The 21396-nt window shown below is 38.9% G+C and overlaps 1 protein-coding gene across 1 annotated transcript in view; it reads right to left on the reverse strand.

The window, feature by feature from the left end:
• The window catches only part of NFE2L2 (nuclear factor, erythroid 2 like 2), a 143876-nt gene that overhangs the window by 104653 nt on the left and 17827 nt on the right, over window positions 1–21396 (reverse strand). The window lies entirely within an intron of this gene.

The following is a 21396-nucleotide window of genomic DNA, read 5'->3' on the forward strand; positions in this document are numbered from 1 at the left end:
ATTAAATATTTGAATGCATATTTGTAATCTCTGTCATATAACCTCTTCCTCTCAGACTTGGGATGGCCTTCCAGCTATAAGTGGCAAACACTGTGCTAAGCATCACGTCTTTTATTTTTATTATTTATTTATTTATTTATTTATTTATTTAATTTATTTATGATAGTCACACAGAGAGAGAGAGAGGCAGAGACACAGGCAGAGGGAGAAGCAGGCTCCATGCACCGGGAGCCCGACGTGGGATTCGATCCCGGGTCTCCAGGATCGCGCCCTGGGCCAAAGGCAGGCACCAAACCGCTGCGCCACCCAGGGATCCCGCATCACGTCTTTTAAAGGGAAGGCAGACTAAGTCTTTGAAAGATGTTGTGTCTAGTTAAGACTTTCATCTATGGCTGTACTGTCCAATATGATGGCCGTTAGTCACATGAGGCTACTGAGCATTTGAAATTTGGCTAGTCTGAATTGAGATATGCTATAAGAGGGGGCTCCTAGGTGGCTCAGCCAATCCTGAGATCAAGTCCTGCATGGGGCTCCCTGATCAGCAGGGTGTCTGCTTCTTCCTCTCCCTCTCCTCCCATCATGCTCTCTCTCTCATGCTCTATCTAACATAAATAAATAAAATCTTTTAAAAGAGAGATATGCTATAAGTGTAAAACACACACCAGATTTTGAAGACTTAGTATGAAAAAATAATGTAACATATTTCATTAGTAGTTTAAAAATATTGATTATATGTTAAAATAACATTTTGGAAAAGTTGGTTAAAGAAAATATTAAAATTAATTTCACACTGTTCTTTTTACTTTTTTCTTAATATGCTTTATAGAAAATTTAAAATTACATATGTAGCTTACTTTAACTTCTTTTCATCAGTGTTGGTAGGAGGAAATCAAACCAAACCAAGCGGAATTTGGCCAAAGTTCCCAGTAGTTCATTAGAGTTGTCAGAATTCTAAAAATGTCAGTTGCTTAGGCCTATGAGCTGCTGAGTTTTACTTTTGACAAAATTGCCATTCACAAATTGGAATTTTACACTTTTCAGAAAATACTGCAATGGCAATGAGCAAGTCGGACAGTATCTAATTCTGTTTTTAACACAGAATGAATTACATTGTTGGCATTTAGCATTTTTGCCTTAGAAATCAGGTGGACAAGACCTCCTTAGTTCCCCAGGGAAGGTACATGGAAATGTGCTTTTTGGCTAATTGCTTTGAACATAGAAATATTTGCACTGAAAATCTTAGCCTCATATCACTTTATTATATTCTTTCCTATTTTATTTTACTATAAAATTTTAATTTCTCTACCTGTAACCATGAGCACAGAGTAGGTAATGAGTTCATGGTATTTTTTATGTTGTGTGATATACAAAATTTTAGGTTGGCTATAATTATACTTTTAATTATATTCACTAAATAAAACCAATAAGTAAATAGAATATATTTAGATATATTATATATAAAATATATAAAATATACCAACACACAGCAGCATGACAAAACCACAGATAATGCTTTCCTTATCAGAGACCAAGTGGGAATCCTAAATTTCCAGAATTAATGATTTCCTTGGCTTCCTACCTTGGCTTCCTAAGGAGGAATTCCAATAAAGTACAAACAACCTGTGAAGATATGATCATATTGCAGCTGTCTTTGAAATGAGAGAGACCATGAGTGCTACATGGGGACAGAACACTCTTAACTGCTAAAATGGGCCAGAAAAGTCAGTAGTGATGCTCAACTAGATTAGTGTCTTCTCAAATCTGTTCCTCCTTCTCCTGTGTTGATCGTATCTCTATTCACAGTCTTTCTATACTTCTCACTTTCTTTCTCTGTGACCAAGTAGTTATTAAGTAGTGCCAAGTTTACCTCTGAAATTTCTCTTGAATACTTCCCTTTTCCAACCAGGTGAGTCCCTTATCAACTTGGCCTCAGATACCCAGAATAGCCTTTATGTAATTAGGTTTCCAGAATAAGGACGTATGAAACTATTTTCCCATTTTAAATGAAGTTCCACATTGCCACCAGACTATCCTAAAGACCCAAATGGATCACTTTCCTGCCTTAAAACTTTCCAATTAGATCCCCACTACCTACAAGAAAGTCCAAACTCCTTAGCATGACGTTTAAGGCTCTGCATGTTCTCATCTTAATCTTTTCCGGACTTATGTCCTGCCTTTCCACCATATCCCAGACTAAGAAAATCTAAGTTTAAAAAAAAAATCGCATAATCAAAAATCCATTAACATTCAGATTTTTTAAATTGATAATAGCAGGGGAACTGAGAGGATTTATATGTGGTATAATAAAGCTGACATTACTCAAATAAAAATCTATTACTTATGGAAGATTTGTTCTGTGTATTTCCTTTTGTCAAAGAAGTGAGAGTTCTTTTGAGAGCAAGTGATAGAAATCTAATTTGAATTAGCCTTGGCAAAAATGAGAAATAATTGGCTTATGGATGCCAGGGAAGCATTATAAAACTAACCTAAGAGATGGACAGGGCTGCAATTGGTGTCAGGAACAACTATAGGGAGTCCTCTGGCATCCAAATTCCTTTTCATAGTTGGCTTAGCTCTTCTCCGCATGGCAGCTTCATCTGCTCTTACTGAAGGTTTTGTCCTTTGGGTGAGCGTCTTCTAACAACCATATAAATGACTCTCTTTCTTGATCCAGCTTGAAAAATCCACAGGAAACCTTCTGATTGTATTGGTTGAGGCCAGGCACCTACCCAGGGATCCATCAGGTCTGACCAGGGGAGTGTGGTCATGTAAGCAAGGAAAGTTCTGCTTATAGCTGTGTGCATGGTAGTGGCACAGGAGGATACCAATTCTTAGGAAAGAGCTTTTGGGGAAGGCAGTATCACTGACATACATTATGGTAATTCCTAAGTAATTTTAGTGGAATGAAATAAAAACAGCTGAAAACTGTATAATTAATTATATTTAACTTCAATTATAATTACTAATTGATTCAGGTCTATAGCTGACTCCACCATTTGCAGGCCTCCTTGCCTAGAGGTTTGTGGTACTAGTTTGCTTATTCTACCAAGATTTTCTTTTTTAAGATTTTAATTTATTTATTCATGAGAGATGCAGAGACAGAGACATAGAAAGAGGGAGAAGCAGGCTCCCTCTGGGGAGCTTGATGCAGGACTTGATCCCAAAACTCTGGGATCATGTCCTAAGCCAAAGACAGACGCTCAACCACTGAGCCACTCAGGTGCCCCTATTTGTCTCGTTTAATATAGCCAATCATAGTGGTTCCAAATTCTGTTAATTATACTTCCCTAATAGTTATAGCTTGTATTTCTGTTTTTTTGCTTATTTTATTGGCCAGAACTTCCAGAATCATATAAAATAATCACTTGTATAATTGTAAAGTTTTCAGATATATGTATAAACAATGTCTAATAGGGTAAGGAAGCAGGAAAAGGGCATCTCAATTGAGTGATGTAGTTTCCTGTTGGAGCTAGAAGAGAACTCAGATATACCAAAACTTGTAACAAACCAAGATGCAGACTATGGCATTCTTAGTTTTTAAAGTATTAGAACAATTCTATATGGGTTGGTGAGCTTCTGCTCCCCTGAGATATTACTCTTTTTCTACCTCTCCACAGTCCAACAAGTAAAAATTTATATCATGGCATAGTAGGGGGCTGATTGGTTCCAATTGGTTATGTAATATTTTGAGTGTCAGTGATATTAAGACAGTGGTATTAAACACACGGCATAATTTGACCCCTGGTGAGATATTCCCTCAGTACCAAAAAACTCCCCAAAAACAAAAACTATCACCACCACCACAACAAAAAAACCTGCAAAAAATTTTTCAAATTATCTTTTTTAAAAAGAGATTTTTTTTTTTTTTTGAGAGTGAGAGAATGAGGGGCAGTGGGAGACAGAGAGAGAATCTCAAGCAGACTCCCTGCTGAGCATGCAGCCTAACTTGGAGTCAAACATGGCCGGAGCTGACATCAAGTGTCATATGCTTAACTGACTGAGCCACCCAGGTACTCCTCAAATTATCTTTAATGACAAATTGTCCATAAAAATTCTGAAAGTGGGCAGCCCAGGTGGCTCAGTGGCTTAGCACTGCCTTCAGCCCAGGGCGTGATCCTGGAGACCCGGGATCGAGTCCCACGTCAGGCTCCCTGCATGGAGCCTGCTTCTCCCTCTGCCTGTGTCTCTGCCGGTCTCTCTTTCTCTCTCATTAATAAATAAATAAAATCTTTAAAAAAAAATCTGAAAGTTTAAAGTATCTAAAAGGAGGGACCGGGATTTTTAGTAAAAAGGAAGAAATACAACTATAAAATCAAAGAAGTAAAACTCTGCATTCCTAAATTTGATTTGAAAATATCAGTACGAAAAAATATATATCAGTATGAACTCATATAAGATTTTCCCATTTCTGTTCACTGAAAAGGCCTAGCAGCAGTGAACAATCTGTAGAAGTGAATACTATTACTGCCCTAAATTGTGGTCCCTAGGGATTCTTAGAGAAATGTCTGATTAGAGATCTGGGGCAAGAAATGTATAGGATGAAGCTGGACATCTTGCCATACAAAAAGTGAGGAAGCTATCAAAGACTACTACATGTCAAAAGGACTCGAGCCAGCTTGAGGAGATTCCTATAATCTGAGCATCGATAAGAATAACTGTAATTGATCAAATATTAAATATGTTAAAATCCTGAGATCATAATGATATATTTTTTAAAAGATTTTATCTGGGGCACCTGGGTGGCTTAGTAGTTGAGCACCTGCCTTCAGCCCAGGGCGTGATCCTGGGGACCTGGGACCTCCCTGCGTGGAGCCTGGTTCTCCCTCTGCCTGTGTCTCTGCCTCTCTCTCTCTGTCTCATGAATAAATAAATACAATATTTAAAAAAATAAAAGATTCTATCTATCTATCTATCTATCTATCTATCTATCTATCTATCTATCTATCTGACAGAGAGAGAGCACACATGCAAGCACAAGCAGGGGAAGGGACAGAGGGAGAGGGAGAAGCAGATTCCCTAGGGATCATGACCTGAAGGCAGGTGCTTAACCAACTGAGCTATCCAGGTGTCCTAATAATAATGATATATTTTTTAAAGATTTTATTTATTTATTCATAGAGACAGAGAGAGAGAGAGAGGCAGAGGCACAGGCAGAGGGAGAAGCAGGCTCCATGCAGGGAGCCCGACGTGGGACTCGATCCAGGGTCCCCAGGATCAAACCCTGGGCCGCAGGCGGCGCTAAACTGCTGCGCCACCGAGGCTGCTCATAATAATGATATTTTTAAAATAGTTTCATTAGTCACCTTTAGAGGATGATAATGAATCAACTCATTATTCTGAACTGGTAAATAAAGGGGAAAAAATCAAGCATTTAACCTGCCTCTCATTTATGAACTATATCTCATGACAATTAAATAGTTGAGGTCAGGAAAATTGTAGAAACAGGTATTATAGAAATAGTCTATCTAATAAGTGAAGAAGAAAAGTTATAATTAGAATATTACCAATTGCAAAGCCCTGATGGAAATAATGGAACTAGGCAATTATCGTTAAGGATTATTAACATAAAAAGAAAGACAATTAGACATCACTATCTCCTGATGGAAATACTCATTACCCTTGTGAAGGGTTTTTGTAAAAAAAAAAAAGAAAGAAAGAAAGAAAGAAAAGAAAATCAAGCTTGAACCAGATCAAACCTTTAGACCTAATTAGAAGTTTATAGGTGATAAAAAAAAAAAAAGAAGTTTATAGGTGATAAAGAACAAAGCAACATATTAGTTGAGGCTACAGGAATACAATCAAATCCAGATGTGGGAGACTCTTCTGGAAGGACAGTTTCTTCAACGAATACTTTACAAGGGAGGACATGAGAAAAACATGGATTAAAAGAGACTTAAAACACATAGCAGCCACATACAATACGAGGACTTTGGTTTCTGATTTAAATAAATCAATTAGAAAAAAAAATTAGAAAAATATAAAGCTAGATATATATGATATTAAGAAATAACTATTAATATCTTAGATGTGCTAATGGTATTGGGGCTATGTTTTTATTTATTTTATTTATTTTATTTTTATTTTTTTTAAAGATTTTATTTATTTATTCATGAGAGACACACACAGAGAGAGAGAGGAAGAGACACAGGCAGAGGGAGAAGCAGGCTCCATGCAGGGAGCCCGATGTGGGACTGGATCCCATATCTCCAGGATCACGCCCTGGGCAGAAGGCAGGCGCTAAACCGCTGAGCCACCCAGGGATCCCTGGGCTATGTTTTTAAAAAGTCTTTCTTTTTAGGGATCCCTGGGTGGCTCAGCGGTTTAGCGCCTGCCTTTGGCCCAGGGTGTGATCCTGGAGTCCTGGGATCGAGTCCCACATTGGGCTCCTTGCATGGAGCCTGCTTCTCCCTCTGCCTGTGTCTCTGTCTCTCTGCTGAATAAATAAATAAAAATCTTTTTTTAAAAAAAGTCTTTCTTTTTAGTGATAGATACTGAAATATTTACAGATCAAATAATATATGTAGGCTGTTTCACAAGAATCCAGTGGGCACAGGGGTGGGGAGGAAATTGAGTGGAGAAAAGATGAACAGAGAGGGGCTACGAGGTGCTAACTATTGTGGTTGGAGGACAGATCACTGGACAAGACTCTTAACTCTTGTGCAAGTTTGAAGTTTTCCATAATAAAATGTCAACAAATAATTTAAATTTGTTTAATATCATCTATGGATATCACATACTTAAATTCCCTAATTTTACAGATAGTACAAACTGAAGTCTAGAGAATTCGGTAAGTGGAAAAAACATTTCACTTACTCTACTAGCTATGTGACCTGGGGTGAGTTAGTTAACTTCTCTGAATCTCAGTTTCATCATCTATATAAAGAGGCTAATAAAACTTATCATGGAGGGTTTTGTAAGAATTAAAGGAAGCCATACCTGCAACCTAGCACAGTAAGTACAGAGTAAGTGCTCAAAAGTGGCAACTGTCACTTACAGCATCTAAGGTCACTCAGCTTGTAGCAGCATAGCCAGATCTAAGTTTCGTAAATGGCAGTTTTGCCATATTACGTAATTTCTTTTGAGTAACAGGCATTTAATAAATACTAGTTGAACTTGCGTGGGGGGGAAGAGAGAAAGAAACACCCAAATAGAGATTTTCAATTGACAAGAAGAGATTTTACCTGAAAAAGATTTATTTTCCCAGATATAATATCATAACTTTGATAATGGCAAATTTTAGTTTCTCACCTGACAGTGATGGCCTGATTGCATCCTCCCACAAGTCCACACATGATGTCATGAGGGCTGGTTGAAATTAAAGTAAGTTCCTTTAGGAGGCTTTCTATTTTAAAATCTGTAACATGAGGCAACTAACTAACTTGACTTGCCCAAGTCACTCTGCTAGACAGGGGCAAACAGGATTAGAACTTAAATTTCCAGGTCTATGTGTTTGGTTTCAGTGAACACATCATTTTTAGATGTTTACACATTTGGAAGGATGATTTCTGTTGCAAAGCATACAATGCACAGTATTATCCTTCTCCTACAAATCAACAATAAGGCATGTTTAATTTATCAGCATGTGGGCTATTTCTTTGCATTCTTTTTGTGAGATAGCAGATTCAGTGGATGCCCCTGGCATTTTAAACTTCTTATCATCTGATTTGAGGAAGAGCCGTGGGGCTTTAAACATGCACCATATCCAATGTTACGAATTTATTGGCATTATTTGGTTTGTTCTGTACTTTTATAAGCCTCTTCTTTCTTCTCTTGTGTTTTTTCATAATTTTGCCAACCTTTCATAAAAAGGGCAAAGAGGACAGTATGTCTCTATTCTCTGTACTTCTTTGTGGAAGTGAGGGAGAATATATGATGAAATTAATGAATGGAACTGATCAGACTAAAGGACTTAGCCCCAGTCTCGTATTATAACAATGGAAAAAAATCATTTTAGCATAATAAACACCTAACATTGTGTTAGATGCTGAGATACAAAGATGATTCAGACAATATATTAGTTCAGTGTACCTGCCCTTAGCAAAGAGTTTAGGAGGTTAGGTAGATGGATATCAAAACAGCTGTGATAAAACAACAACAACAAAAACAACAACAGAATATAACTGCTAAACTGGGGTTTAAAAAAATGCTTTGGCAAAAGGAGAGAAGCTCTGACAAGAATAGGCAGGCTTTCAGAAAGAAAGTGGCATGTGGTTGAGACTTTGACAGACCTTACTTTAGCTAAGAATCAGAATTTAAGACTTGCCTCCCATAACTCTTGGTGGTTTCAATAAATAAAGGAAATGCGACATGACAGGGTGTGTTCTGAGAACACTGGTGTGGCTGCAACTGTCAGTTGCAATTCCACCAGAGGCTTCTTTCTTGCCTTTTGGAAATAAAATGTAAAAGCACAGAGGATAAAAATAAGCAAGCCAAAATTAAAATTAAAAGAATAATGACACAGATGATACAATAAGAACAAGGTAGTTTCTCTGCTCAGAACCAGTGTGTCAGGAAAGGGGCCGTGTGCATGTATACAACATGAGTGTGGGCATTCACTCAACAAATATTTAACAAGCCCCTTCTTGTGCTAGGCACTGTGATAGACGGCGGATGGGGGGATAGAGCAGTGAACAAGACCCCCATGGTCTCTGACTTCAAGAAGTTTATATTCTGACTAAGGATACAGCCTTCTAAAACAAATTAGGTATAGAATTGCAACGGTAGTAAGCATTGTAACAAAGAAGTGCAAGATGCTATGGGAGCTTCTGACCAGGACCCTCACGTATTAGGGAAGTTGTCCTTGAAGAGGTGACATTTGAGCTGAACCCTTAAGAAAAAGTAGAGGTGGGGTTAGAGTTGAGGGCAAGGGAAACAAGGCTGGTGGTAGCACAGTGTGGGTGGCCCACGAATAGTGAGAAGGCTAAGGAGGTGGGTGAAAGCCTCTTTGTGCCTGGCCTCGAAGGCCCTATTCATGATTTGGGTTGTTACCCTAGCACATCAGGAAGCAATGCATTTTTGCAAGGTCGATTTGAGTACAGAATGGAGAAAGGATCAAAGTGAGACAAATACAGGTGTAGAAAAGCCAGTCAGCAGGCTCTGAGAGTCCAAGCAAAGAAATGCCTGGACTTAGAGTCCTGGACTTAGAGTCCACGGAGTGCCTGTCTAGAGTCCAGGCAAAGAAATGAGGGTAGCTTGGACTGGGGTGGAGACAGTGAGATGCAGAGAGTCCAGAAGAAAGGTTGGGAGAAGGAGGGCACAATTTGAAGAGGCATGGCTTGACAAGGTCAGACAGTGTATGTGTGTAAGTGGGAACCAGATTTTATATTAATAAGTGTGCACTGTTTTTAGTTACATTCTCTTTCTTTTCATGCCAGAATCCCCACAATCCCAAACCTGGCCCCAGGCAGACCAGAACTTGAAGGATCAATCATTCTTTTCCTAATCCCCATATACAGAAACTGTGCAAGATTTGGCTTGTGGGGTCACACCCTAGGCTCTCTCACACCTTTCCCAGAATCTTGCACTCAACTTTAACCAGAGGCAACAGGTAAGGATGCTAGGAAGATATAAGAGGAAGGAGGAAATTTAGAGTCAGCTGGAAAGAAAAAGTAGCTGAGTAAACATGGGTTAACTGTATGCATGGAGTTGGAAAAAAAAACATTGGTATGAGTTCCTCAGCCTCCCTGTCTTCGGTGGAGATAAAAATCACCCTTTTGAGGGGCGCCTGGATAGCTCACTTGGTTAAGTGTATGCCTTTGGCTCAGCTCGTGGTCCCAGAGTCCTGGGATCAAGGTTGGAGTTGGGCTCTCAGTTCAGTGGGAAATCTGCTTCTGACACTGCCTTTGCATCGCCCCGCTCCTCCCTGCTCATGCTCTCTCATGTTTTCTTGCACATTCTCAAATAAATAAAATCTTAAAAAAAAAAAGGAATAGTTTTTAAGAAATCACACTTTCAAGTGAATGTTAGCTGCAACCATGTTTGAGGCTCCTGTCTGCTAGAGCAATAACTAGTACTAGGCTTGGAACTTGAGGTCACTTAGACATTTGTTGAATGAAAGCACAACAAATGAAATGAAATGAAAGTTACAATAAAGTATAAGGGCTGTCCTAAGATTCTTTTTATTTTATTTTATTTTATTTATGATAGTCACACACACACACACACACACACAGAGGCAGAGACATAGGCAGAGGGAGAAGCAGGCTCCATGCACCGGGAGCCCGACATGGGATTCGATCCTGGGTCTCCAGGATCGCGCCTTGGGCCAAAGGCAGGCGCTAAACCGCTGTGCCACCCAGGGGTCCCTGTCCTAAGATTCTGAGGGCTATATATTCCCAGCATAATTTAGAGTCCCCAGCTTCTATCATTTCCTTGTAGAAAGGAGAAGGAAATAGGGAACAGATAAGGGCTTGGCTACTGTTGTGGAAACAGGAACTTTGTGGCATATGAAGTAAGTTCTGGGCCAGGAGTTCTGGTAATAGCTAGTTGATGAAGGCTGTGTCTTTGCTTTCTTAAAGTAAGGGGATTATATAAGAAGGGCTCTAATTGTAGTGTTTAGTCTAATGTAGTATGCAAAGTAAGACCAAAAACTCACATAGATTTGGGCGGGGAAAGAAGAAGAAGAGAACCAGTTATTGGAGGCAACTAGAGAGCTTTCTCCTCTACAATTCAAAATTAAATGGAAAATGCTCAAGTGTACATTCCTTTCTCTGGGCTCCTGACTAGGAAGTGATTCCTTTATTTGTTTTGATTCATACCAGCAGGTATTATTGCCTAAAACAAGTATTCTCACTTCACTAAAACCCTGTTTCCTAATAACTTTCTTTACAACATAGGAAACCCAGTGACCTTGCCAAGCATCAAGCCTCCTTTTCCAGGCACTTCATTCAGTATTTTAGGGCCAAGGGAAATAAATGTTTTAACCCCTAGCAATAAACATGGTTTTATAATTTCTAATCAATTCTATTCTATGTGGGAATGAATGAGTGTAAGTATGTTAAAGCTAGCCAGGGATCTCTATGCATATCTGCTCTTGCAAACCATGGCCTCTATAGCTAGGGGAGCTCACTGGACTTTAGGATACATGTAACAGGTACCTGAGGCCCTAGCCGGTTTAACTGTTCCAAAAGAGGTTCAAGCAATATTTGGACCCCCTTGATATGTCAATCAAGGTAGAAAATAAGGGCCAATGGTAACATATTGTAACCTTCTTATTTGAAACACTGACTGGCAAGCATTTCTCTCGTCTTTTCTTTTTATCTGACAAGTCAGTAAACATAATTTTCAAAGGGAGATTTTTGACAAAGCGCCTTCAGATAAAAATGTAATTATCAAAAACCAAATTTTCAACAAAGGGCCTTTACTTACTATATAAGTCCCTTTTCTTATAACAGATACTCAAAATACTTCTTTGAAGGGTCCCAAAGGTCTTGTTTAAGAACAATAGATAATAGTCAGTTTCCTCATTCCGTTACTAAGAAAAAATGTGAATTCAGGGGATCTTTGGTCATAGGAGATCCTGCAAGATATCCTGTAACAAAGATTGACACAGAAACATGAAAAATTCCCAGTAGACACAAATTTAGGAAAACAAAAAACATTAGGTTGGCTTTATTTGGGTCACTTTGAGGGATAGGCTTGGGCCTACTGGAATTTAGTTAAACAGCAATATCCTGGCTTGCCCTATGTTTTTCTGATAGGGTCTCCATGGCAATTCTGTAGATTTTCTTGTCAATAGCAACTGCCTTTGACTTGGCAACTAATGTGATTATAATAGACCTGAAATTCTAAAGACATATTCACCCTAGATGGATGAAGTTCTCTTGTTAGGGTCAGAATAGGGTATTTGGCACCCAATCAGCTTTCAAAGAGACTCATCTAGAACTGTGCTATCTAATATGGCATCCATTTGCCACATGTGGCTATTTAAATTTAATATAAATTAAATAAAAATTAAAAACTCAGTTTCTGAATTTCAAGTGTCATACTTCAAGTCTCAATAACCACATGAGACTAAGCGGCTAACTCATGGGCAGTGCAGTTATAGAGTATTTCCATTATTCATAGAAGTTTTATTGGATGGTACTGATCTTAAAAATCATTTATTTGTAAATATATCAATTACTAATTCAGTTTGTAATTCCTTTCACTTGGGACAACTCCCCAAATTCTTTCAGCCTCACTACAAAACCTGAAAAAAGCAAACAATCTCCTCTTCGCCTCTAAAAATGGTTCTTTAATATATTATATTTCTATGTAGCTCCAAGGCGGGCGGGGGGGAGGGTTAAGGAGAAGTGGTCCTTACTAGTGAAGTTTGGGGAATGACCCATATTAGATACACACATTGTTCCTGAATTTGAAAGACTCCTGAACAAAGGCTGTTTGTATCTTGTATTAATTTAGGGAACTGCAGAAGGTACTTTTGTCTTGCTTTATCTTTTCTACTTACTCATGGATATATGTTCCTTTAACAAGGAGAAATTTTTTTAAGCAATTACATATAAAGATTTAGTACAAATATCTTTGAGTGAAATATATTAAGCTATAAATGACTCCTGTCTACCACTTTCCAATAGGTTTTCATTGGAAATGGAAGAGAAAATTCAAAGTTGCTAAATTTCTAGATTGAGGTAGAAGTGGTTGGGAAAAGAAAGATTAGAAGGAGAATGATTTGGAGGGGAGATAGATTTTTATTGCCCAATTTTGTGAAATCTTGGCCTTTGGTATTTAAGGAATATATAATGACAACCAAATTGACGGAATATTCAGCTCTGGTTTCCATTTGTTTTGAAAGTAGTGTCCTCCTAGACCCTCAAGAAATTTACTGATTGCTGTCAGCATGAGAATGGTCAATACTGGTTTAGAGTGGTTTCTTAAAAGATGCACTTGACTCTGGGTGACAACTATATTGCAGAATTTTGGAATGAGGAATTTGGATAACATCTTACTGCTTCACTAAACCAAGAATTTGCAAATTCTCTTCTTTTAAATTTCAGGGAGCATTTTAAATATCAGGAAATATCAAAAAATTTTGTGATATTTTACCTGAATTTCACTTTTAAGTTGCAAGCAAAACTTGGTAGATTAGACTACATGCTTTCTGCCTGTCATCTCTGGTCTCTAGCACATGGCAAAACACCTAATAATGTTTGTAGAACTGCTGGCCTGCAGTCTCCTATTTTAAAGATGAAGAAAATGAAGGCTAGAGAAGGAAAAAGCTTGTCCTAAGGTCACAGAGTGAGGTACAGTAAGACAGTAGTAAGACAAAATCTTCTGTGTTTACTTTCCACTGCACTCTGCTGATGGCTCACAACTGCTTTCTTTCTTCAAATACTTAGTTCTGGAGGCTGGTACAGCTTCCCACAGTTTAACTGGGTACAATTATTGTTTCTCTTTTATTTTTGCCTTTTTTATTTATTTCTTGTCTAGCAGTGTTGAAAGCAATCAAGTGACACTATTTTTCTTGTACTAAACAAAGACAGTCTAACATTAAAGAAAAAAATACTAGAAAGGAATACAGCAAAATATTATCAGCATATCTTTCTGGGTGGTGGAATTATAAACTATTTTTATTTTCTTCCTTCTCTTTTTTTGGCACATTCCAATTTTTCTACAATGAATACTAATTTAAAAAGTTTTTATTAATTTTTTCTCATGAATTACATTATTTTATTTTATTTTATTTTTTGAATTACATTATTTAAAAAAAATATTTTATGTATTCATTTGAGACAGAGACAGAGAACATGAGCAGGGAGGAGAGGCAGAGGGAGGGGGAGAAGCAGACTCCTCAGTGAGCAGGGAGCCCAGCTTGGGGCTCATTCCCTGGACTCTGAGATCATGACCTGAGCTGAAGGCAGACGCTTAACTGACTGAGCCACCCAGATGCCTCATGAAATGTTTTATAATCAGAAGAGAGAACATTATATATATAAAATCTCCTCCTCCTATTTCTACTGTTTGAAAGGATCTTGCCTTCACTAAATAGAGTAAAGCAGTGTGCTTCCATTAAGCAGGATGAAGGGCACACTAATTATCCAATAGATATTTGAGACAGTCAAGGAGGATACTCATCTGTGCCACTCCATTTCCATATTTTCAGCTCAAAGGGAAGACTGTTGTTTAAAATGATTGCTGGTCTTTCAACTGAAACTTTAGCTTAGTCTCTTTTTCATTTTACAGCACATGTCTTGGCTTTCTATAAATGTGCAGCTTTGCTTCATTCTCACCAATCCACTGATTTTCATATTTCATGTATGTGTGTGTGTGTGTGTATTTTAAAGGAAAATCCCTTCATTTACCTACATAATTCAAGACAATAAGGAAATATAAAATATTAATCCAAGGGGTAGATGTTTTACTTGACTCGGCAGGTAAAAGGTAATTAATTTAACTTCCAGAATATTGTGTGTAAACCTTTTTCCATAATACACAGAGAAGAGGTATACTCCTAGGCTTTTGTATAAGAGAAATAAAAAAAATAAAAACAAACCTCAGAAACTATATATTATGTGTGACTCTGTGTGTGTGTGTGTGTGTGTGAGAGAGAGAGAGAGAGAGAGAGAGAATGAGAGAGAGATATTGAGAGAAAAAGAAAGAAGGAATGGGTCCTGTTTCCCTATGGGTTGGCCTGAATATGTTTTAAGATGTTTTTCTGTATCTACCACCACAAAGAGAAAGAAAGAAGAAAGAAAGAAAGAAAGAAAGAAAGAAAGAAAGAAAGAAAGAAATCCCACAGAAATTAAATTCTGAGTTTCTTCCAAAAAGAGGAAGTGTGGGGGCACCTGGGTGGCTCAGTGGTTGAGCGCCAGTCTTTGGCTTAGGTCGTGATCCTGGGGTCCTGGCATCGAGTCCCACATCAGGTTCCTCACAGGGAGCCTGCTTTTCCCTCTGCCTATGTCTCTGCTTCTGTGTGTCTCCCATGGATGAATAAATAAAATCTTTAAAAAAACACACACAAAAAAGAGAAGAAATGTGGAAAGTTTGGATTTTTTTTTTTTTTAAGATTTTATCTATTTGAGAGAGGGAGAGCATGTGGATGAGCAGAGGGAGGCAAGGGGGAAGGCGGAAGGGGAGAGACAGAGGGGGAGGGGAAGAGGAATAAGAGGACTCCATGCTGAATGTGGAACCTGCTGCAGGGCTGGATCCCAAGACCCCAAGATCCTGACCTGAGCCAAATTCAGATGCTTAACTGTCTGAACCACCCAGGTGACCCGAAAATTGGAATCTCTCTCTCTCTTTTTTTTTAAAGATTTATTTATTTATTTATGATAGACATAGAGAGAAGAGAGAGAGAGAGAGAGCCAGAGACACAGGAGGAGGGAGAAGCAGGTTCCATGCCGAAAGCCCGAAGCGGGACTTGATCCCGGGACTCCAGGATCGCGCCCTGGGCCAAAGGCAGGCGCTAAACCGCTGAGTCACCCAGGCATCCCCTGGAATCTCTTAATAAGTATTTATACATTTGTTTCTTTCCTCTCTTCTCCTTTGCTGACCCCCAACCACCCTCACCATACCAGTTCCCCTATGCTGCTAATCAAAATAAAAAATCCAACAAAGGCATCTGCTTTGCTATTTTTCAGCTTTGCCCAGATACTAACAATTAGGCATGCAGGAAGCTGTGCCAATTTGCTCACTGACATTTTTCTATTTAATAGATAGATAGGTAATATATATTATAAAATGTGTTTTCCTCCAGGGGACTTAATAGAAGAGAGGTATTTCATTTAGAGTTTTAAAAAAGGTAGCCATAAACATTTTTTTCCCCAAGTTGGGTCTCATGTAAAATAGTAGCTCGCCACTGAGTCAACATTACTTCCTTGTTCATTTAAAAATATTTTTACTTTCTGCCATTAAAACTGCCTTCCTCAGTATCCTATTCTCCAGGTGCCATGTGTGAAGATCTGGAACTATATCAAACACTGTGGGTTTATAGACTATCCAGTTCAGTTAATGATTTCAATGACCTCTTCTGGAAGAATCTCTTCTGAAAGCCACCTTTTAGTGACTCTGAGAAATGGGGTTTCAGGAGGCACAAGGCAGGCAGGGAAGGTCTTTTTTTTTTTTTTTTTAAGATTTTATTTATTTATTCATGAGAGACACACAGAGAGAGAGGTAGAGACACAGGCAGAGTGAGAAGCAGGCTCCATGCAGGGAGCCCAACATGGGACTTGATCCTGGGTCTCCAGGATCACTGAAGGTGGCGCCAAACCACTGAGCTACCTGGGCTGCCAGGGAAGGTATTTTCTTCACATCTCCCCACTTTCCTGGTTTTCCTGTGCCTGTCTCTCCATCTGCTATCTCCCTTCTTCCTTCTGTCTCCCCCTCCTCCTTCTATTTTTACCATCTCTTCTCCCCAACGTCCCCCCCCCCCCCCCCCCCCCCCGCTGCTGTTGAATTTAGCAATGTAGTGGATGGATGGGCCCTTTAATGCTAAGATCTTAGTAGATGGCCCTCGGGGATTATGTCATGAGACTGTGGGAAAATAAACTCATATTTACTACCTTTATTAATAATAACAATTGTTACTGCTACCAATAAAGTTATTATAACTACAACAATTCTTTATTTTTGTATTATGATGCTTGTGAAAGAATGTTGCCACCTAACATCTATCTGGTTTGATTCTTAGGGCCATCTTTGCAAAGACAGGGAGCAAACATTTCTACTTTTCAGGTGAAGAAATAAGGCGCTAAGAGGTTGATGTGCCTGTAATAGCACAGGTGGCCAACAGTGAGCTTGGGACTAGAGTCTGAGTTCTGGTAGCTGCATTCTCTTAGAGGGATTTGAAACCGGATAACTGTAATTTTAAGTTGTGGTGAGTGGTGTTCAGTAAAAAAGGTTTGTGGTTACAAGTAAGTCCAGATGTAGATAAAGGAAAGTGGTGCCTCACAAGCAATTCCTTATGCACTTGGCAGATGATGTTGAGGTGGCTTTTGCTTCATCTTACTTGCAGGGGCTATTCCTGAAGTACTCTGTGGCTATCCCCACACACTTTAATTTTAAGATGGAAGCCTGGGATTTATAGGCACAAACATACGCAGGGTTTGGAGCTTACTGTAAAACAATAAAATAAATTTTTTTTTTTTTTTTTTTTTTTTTACAAATTTGCTTTTGGCTGTCTTTACAGTAAAAACAGGCTTTTAAGGGCAAAAAGGGCTAAGTGGGGGCACGGTCAGGGAGTCAAGGACAATGAAGACAGCAGAGGTTAGAAAAAGAGGTTAGAAGACAGCATGGGTGTCTCAGGGTGTTACCCAAATGTGATGGCCTTGTTTTTGAGCATGGAAGACTTTTGCTGTAATCTCCTGAGAGGCTGGCTCCAGACAAGGTTGTGAAAGAAGGGAAGTTTTTTTTATAGTTCTTCCAGTACCATCTTCCTCTGTACAACCAGAAATCCTTCCTAGACTCCTTATGCAATCTCCTAATTCCTCCAAAGGGCTCTATCAGTAACTCTACCCACTCCACGCCCTGAAAATATTCCAGGCCTTTTCTCCTTTTCCATCTTGGTTTAATTGCCAGAGAACTATGCTTTAGTGCTCAATCGTATCATTGTCTTACTCTAATCGTACATCAGGTGGCCAGGTTATCCTTCTACCTTGATTTGTGGGGAAACCATGAGATAGTTTTGTGTTACCTTTCCACTTTCTGTGTGTACAAGCAACTTGGTGCGTGAAATCATGAACTTTAGGTGATAACTTTCAAGTCCAAAGGTATTCATGTAGTAAAACTGTAGGCATCTCAAAATCAACACGGCTGAAAACTGGACTTATGGTTTTCCCCCAAACTTGATCTTCCTTTTGTGCTCTGTCAATTCACTTCTCAGTAGACTGGGCTTGAAATTTGCTCAATTTTATATGGCAAGAGCTAGTTGAAATTTCCCCCATATCCCTAGATTTCCCCAATTCCCTTAATCGAAGTGAATCCCTCTCCTACCTCTGTACCATGGAGCCCTTTGCTTATACCCATAGGAGAGCAAACCACATTGTATCTACTACTGGTCCCTTCTGAGAATGTGTGCATCACTTTTCCAGAAGCCTGCAAGTAGCAACCTATCTTTTTTCTGCCCTGTTATCTAGGCTGTGGTATAGCAGGTGGGCCTGGTGGAGTGCACTGGGATGTCACAGGTTATAATAATTGAAATCTCTACCAAAGCATGTTCCTCAACTTAGCGAGGCTCTCAAATGTGTCCTTAGTAAGAGCTCTCCCCCATTCTTCTTCTGCAGGTATCCAATCTTGAGTACCCTGTTCCTTAGACACCCCATACCCTGCCAACTCCCTGGCTTACTCTCAGGAAAGAGCCTCACCTCCTGCTTTGTTCTGAACATTGAGAACACTAAGGAAGAACTTCCTTCCCCAACAGTACTTTTTAGGCCAGAGATTTTTTTTTTTTTAAGTTTTTATTTATTTATGTGAGATAGAGTGAGTGAGGATGAGCTGGGTGGGAGGAGAGGAGGGACAGAGGGAGAGGAAGAAGTAGACTTTCTGCTGGGCAGTGAACACGATGTGAGGCTTGATCCCAGGCCCCAGGATCATGATCTGAGCCAAAGGCAGACACTTATCTGACTGAGCCACCCGGATGCCCGAACAGATTTTTTTTAAACCTGACTTTGAATCCTGACTCTATTATATGACAAGATCTTACTCTCTCCATACTGCAATTTCTTTGTCTGTAAAACCGGGATATTATTATTGCTAAATGGTTACTGTAAGGATTAAATGAGACAACCTATGTAAGCCACTTAGCACAGTGCTTGGCATCATGAATATTTTTTTTGGCATCGTGAATATTAATTAATGTTGTTACTAAGAACTTTCTCTCTCATCACCTACCACTTTATCTTTCTTTTAGCTCATCTTTTTTCCTCTTTCTGTCTGAGGCTAATTCTACCTCTCTGTCTTCTCAGTTCCATCTCTCCTCCCATCTGCCCTGTTTCTTAACCTTCCCCCTCTATTGACTTTTTTTCCCCTCCACATACAAAGAGTTCCAGTTTCCTCATTGTAAAATAACCCTTCTTCAATGCTGCATCTCTCTTTCTCACTTCCTATATGACTCCTGACTCTTCACAGCCAAATTTCTCAAAAGGCCAGTCTACACTTACTGTCTCCACTTCCTTACAGCCTCAATCCACTACAATCCCACTTCCTTCCATGTCCTTGGTAACGCTCTTGCCAATGTCCCTAATAACCTCATGATTGCTAAATCTGGAGGACACTCTAATGTCTTCACCTGCGGCTCTGATGTTTCTTGCCAATCCCTCTTTGAAATTCTCTTTTCCTCTGCTTCTGTTCTTCCACTTTGCTTTGGTTTTGTACATCCCTGGCCTGCCAGTTCACCTTAGTCTCTCTTTGGGTCACTCTTTTCCTACTCCACATTTAAATGTTGGTATTTTCCTAGTTCTGGGCCTCAGACCTCTGGTCTCCATCAGTTCCTCAGTGACCTCAACTATCCAGAGGTTTCAGCCACCACTTTTCTCCTGATGACTGGAACATCTCTATTTCACACCTGGGATTTCCCACAGGTTTCTTGGACTCCTCTAAGGCATTAGTGTGCTAGTGGGCTTTGTGACTCTTTGGGAGAGGGAATGATGATATCCAGGGTTTATTTGACCACAAAGCCTTTTTTCTTTTTCTTTTTCTTTTTCTTCTTCTTCTTTCTTCTTTCTTCTTCTCTTTCTCCTTCTCCTTCTTCTCGGAGAATCTTGCATACTAGTGCTCTGGGAAACACATTTTGGACAATCATCTTCCTTTCTTTACTATTCCCAGTCTGATTTAGTTGTATTTCCTTTGGGTGCCCGTAAGTATTTGCACACAGTCTATTCTATCCTCACCACATTATACTTCTCTGATTCTGCTACCAGCTCCTTGAAGGCAAGGCTTATCTCTCTTTGCATACATTGCACAGTGCCTGACATACAGAGTTTGCTTGAAAATGCTTGATGAGTGAATGATGCAGGAGTGAATGGTAACTACTTCTTCCTGGTATAGCACAGAATATTCTATGGTACATTTAAAGTAGTACTAATTGGGGAGTACTTGACCCTGATGGTTGGTCTTGAACAAGTCTTGTGTTAGGGGCTATAGTAGCTGAAAAGAAATATGAGACAAACCTCTTTCCTCAAGGAAGACAAAATAAATTCAAATACAGCCATGTGAAAATATCCAAGTGTTAAGATATATGTGCCTGAATATAAGTGCTATGGTACTCTGAATTTGTAGAGATTATTGAGGTCTGAAGTAGTCAGATTTGCTAAAGGTTATTATAAATGTTACTTTGGTAAAATTATTCTGGCAGGAATGTAGGTAAGAATAATTAAAAAGAGGGAGCCTGGAGAAAGTTATAATGGCCAAAAGTGAGGAGATTTGGCCTAGCATAAGCTATAGTGGGGAATAGTAAAGAACAGGCAATTCCTTTTCTGGTATAATTTGGTGATGGATAGAATGGAAGTGGAAGGACAGGACACAAGTGAAAGAGAGTTTTCAGGTTCTATATGAGCCTAAAAGAACAGCGGCAACACCAGATTTGAAGAAATTAGTTATTGCAGGTGTAGTCAATCTCAGCTCTTGGAAGTGACAACTCTAGAATATAGTGAACAGGCTATTTAGAACTAATTATTATGCAAAGCATAGACTAGACAGAGACTTTGATTATGAATTTAAAAAAAATATGTCCAATAGGTGAGCTAACATCACTGACTTGATAAGGTCTATAGGTAAAAATGACTAAAAACTTGCATAAATTTCAGATCAGGTTTGCTAAAAGTGTTATGCATGACAAACCATGAAAACAGTAACGAGAAGTTCATGACTTCACATAAGCAAGTTGTAATATATTTTGTGATCCACTAATTCTGCTATTTGCAGCAAGTTGCAGCAAGTTCTCTTAATTTCCCCAGTCAGAGGGAGATAATAGAGCAAAACATGCCTTGACCATACGTGTCTTCCAAATATTTGGCATTTCCATGATAATTTAGTACAATGAAACACGCTGGCACTGTAAGTCAACACTTAACCATTTCAGTAACCATTTCAACCATTTCAGTAAATTACTTTAAAGAAACAAAATCAGCAGGTTTTAAAACCCAGATACAGATACAGTTTAAAAGTGATACAAGTGAGATCTGGCTTTACTGGAAAACTCAGGCATTAAGAATACTGAATTGAACTTTATTAACTTTCTGACTTTGTGCTTTTCATCTTAAGCTTCTTTTTCATCATTTATTGAACACCCCCAGCATGCTTACACCCACTTAGAGCATACCAAAGATGCAGTCCTAGAAGGTCACTTTCTAAAAAAAAAAAAAAAAAAAAAAAAAAAATTGATAAATGCACAAAGATTTTTTTCTGGATAAAAAGAGCTGAAAGAGGATTATGAAGATTATTTATGAAATTCAGGGTGGGAAA

Source organism: Vulpes lagopus, chromosome 11 (genome assembly GCF_018345385.1).
Source record: "Vulpes lagopus strain Blue_001 chromosome 11, ASM1834538v1, whole genome shotgun sequence".
Taxonomy (NCBI): domain Eukaryota; kingdom Metazoa; phylum Chordata; class Mammalia; order Carnivora; family Canidae; genus Vulpes; species Vulpes lagopus.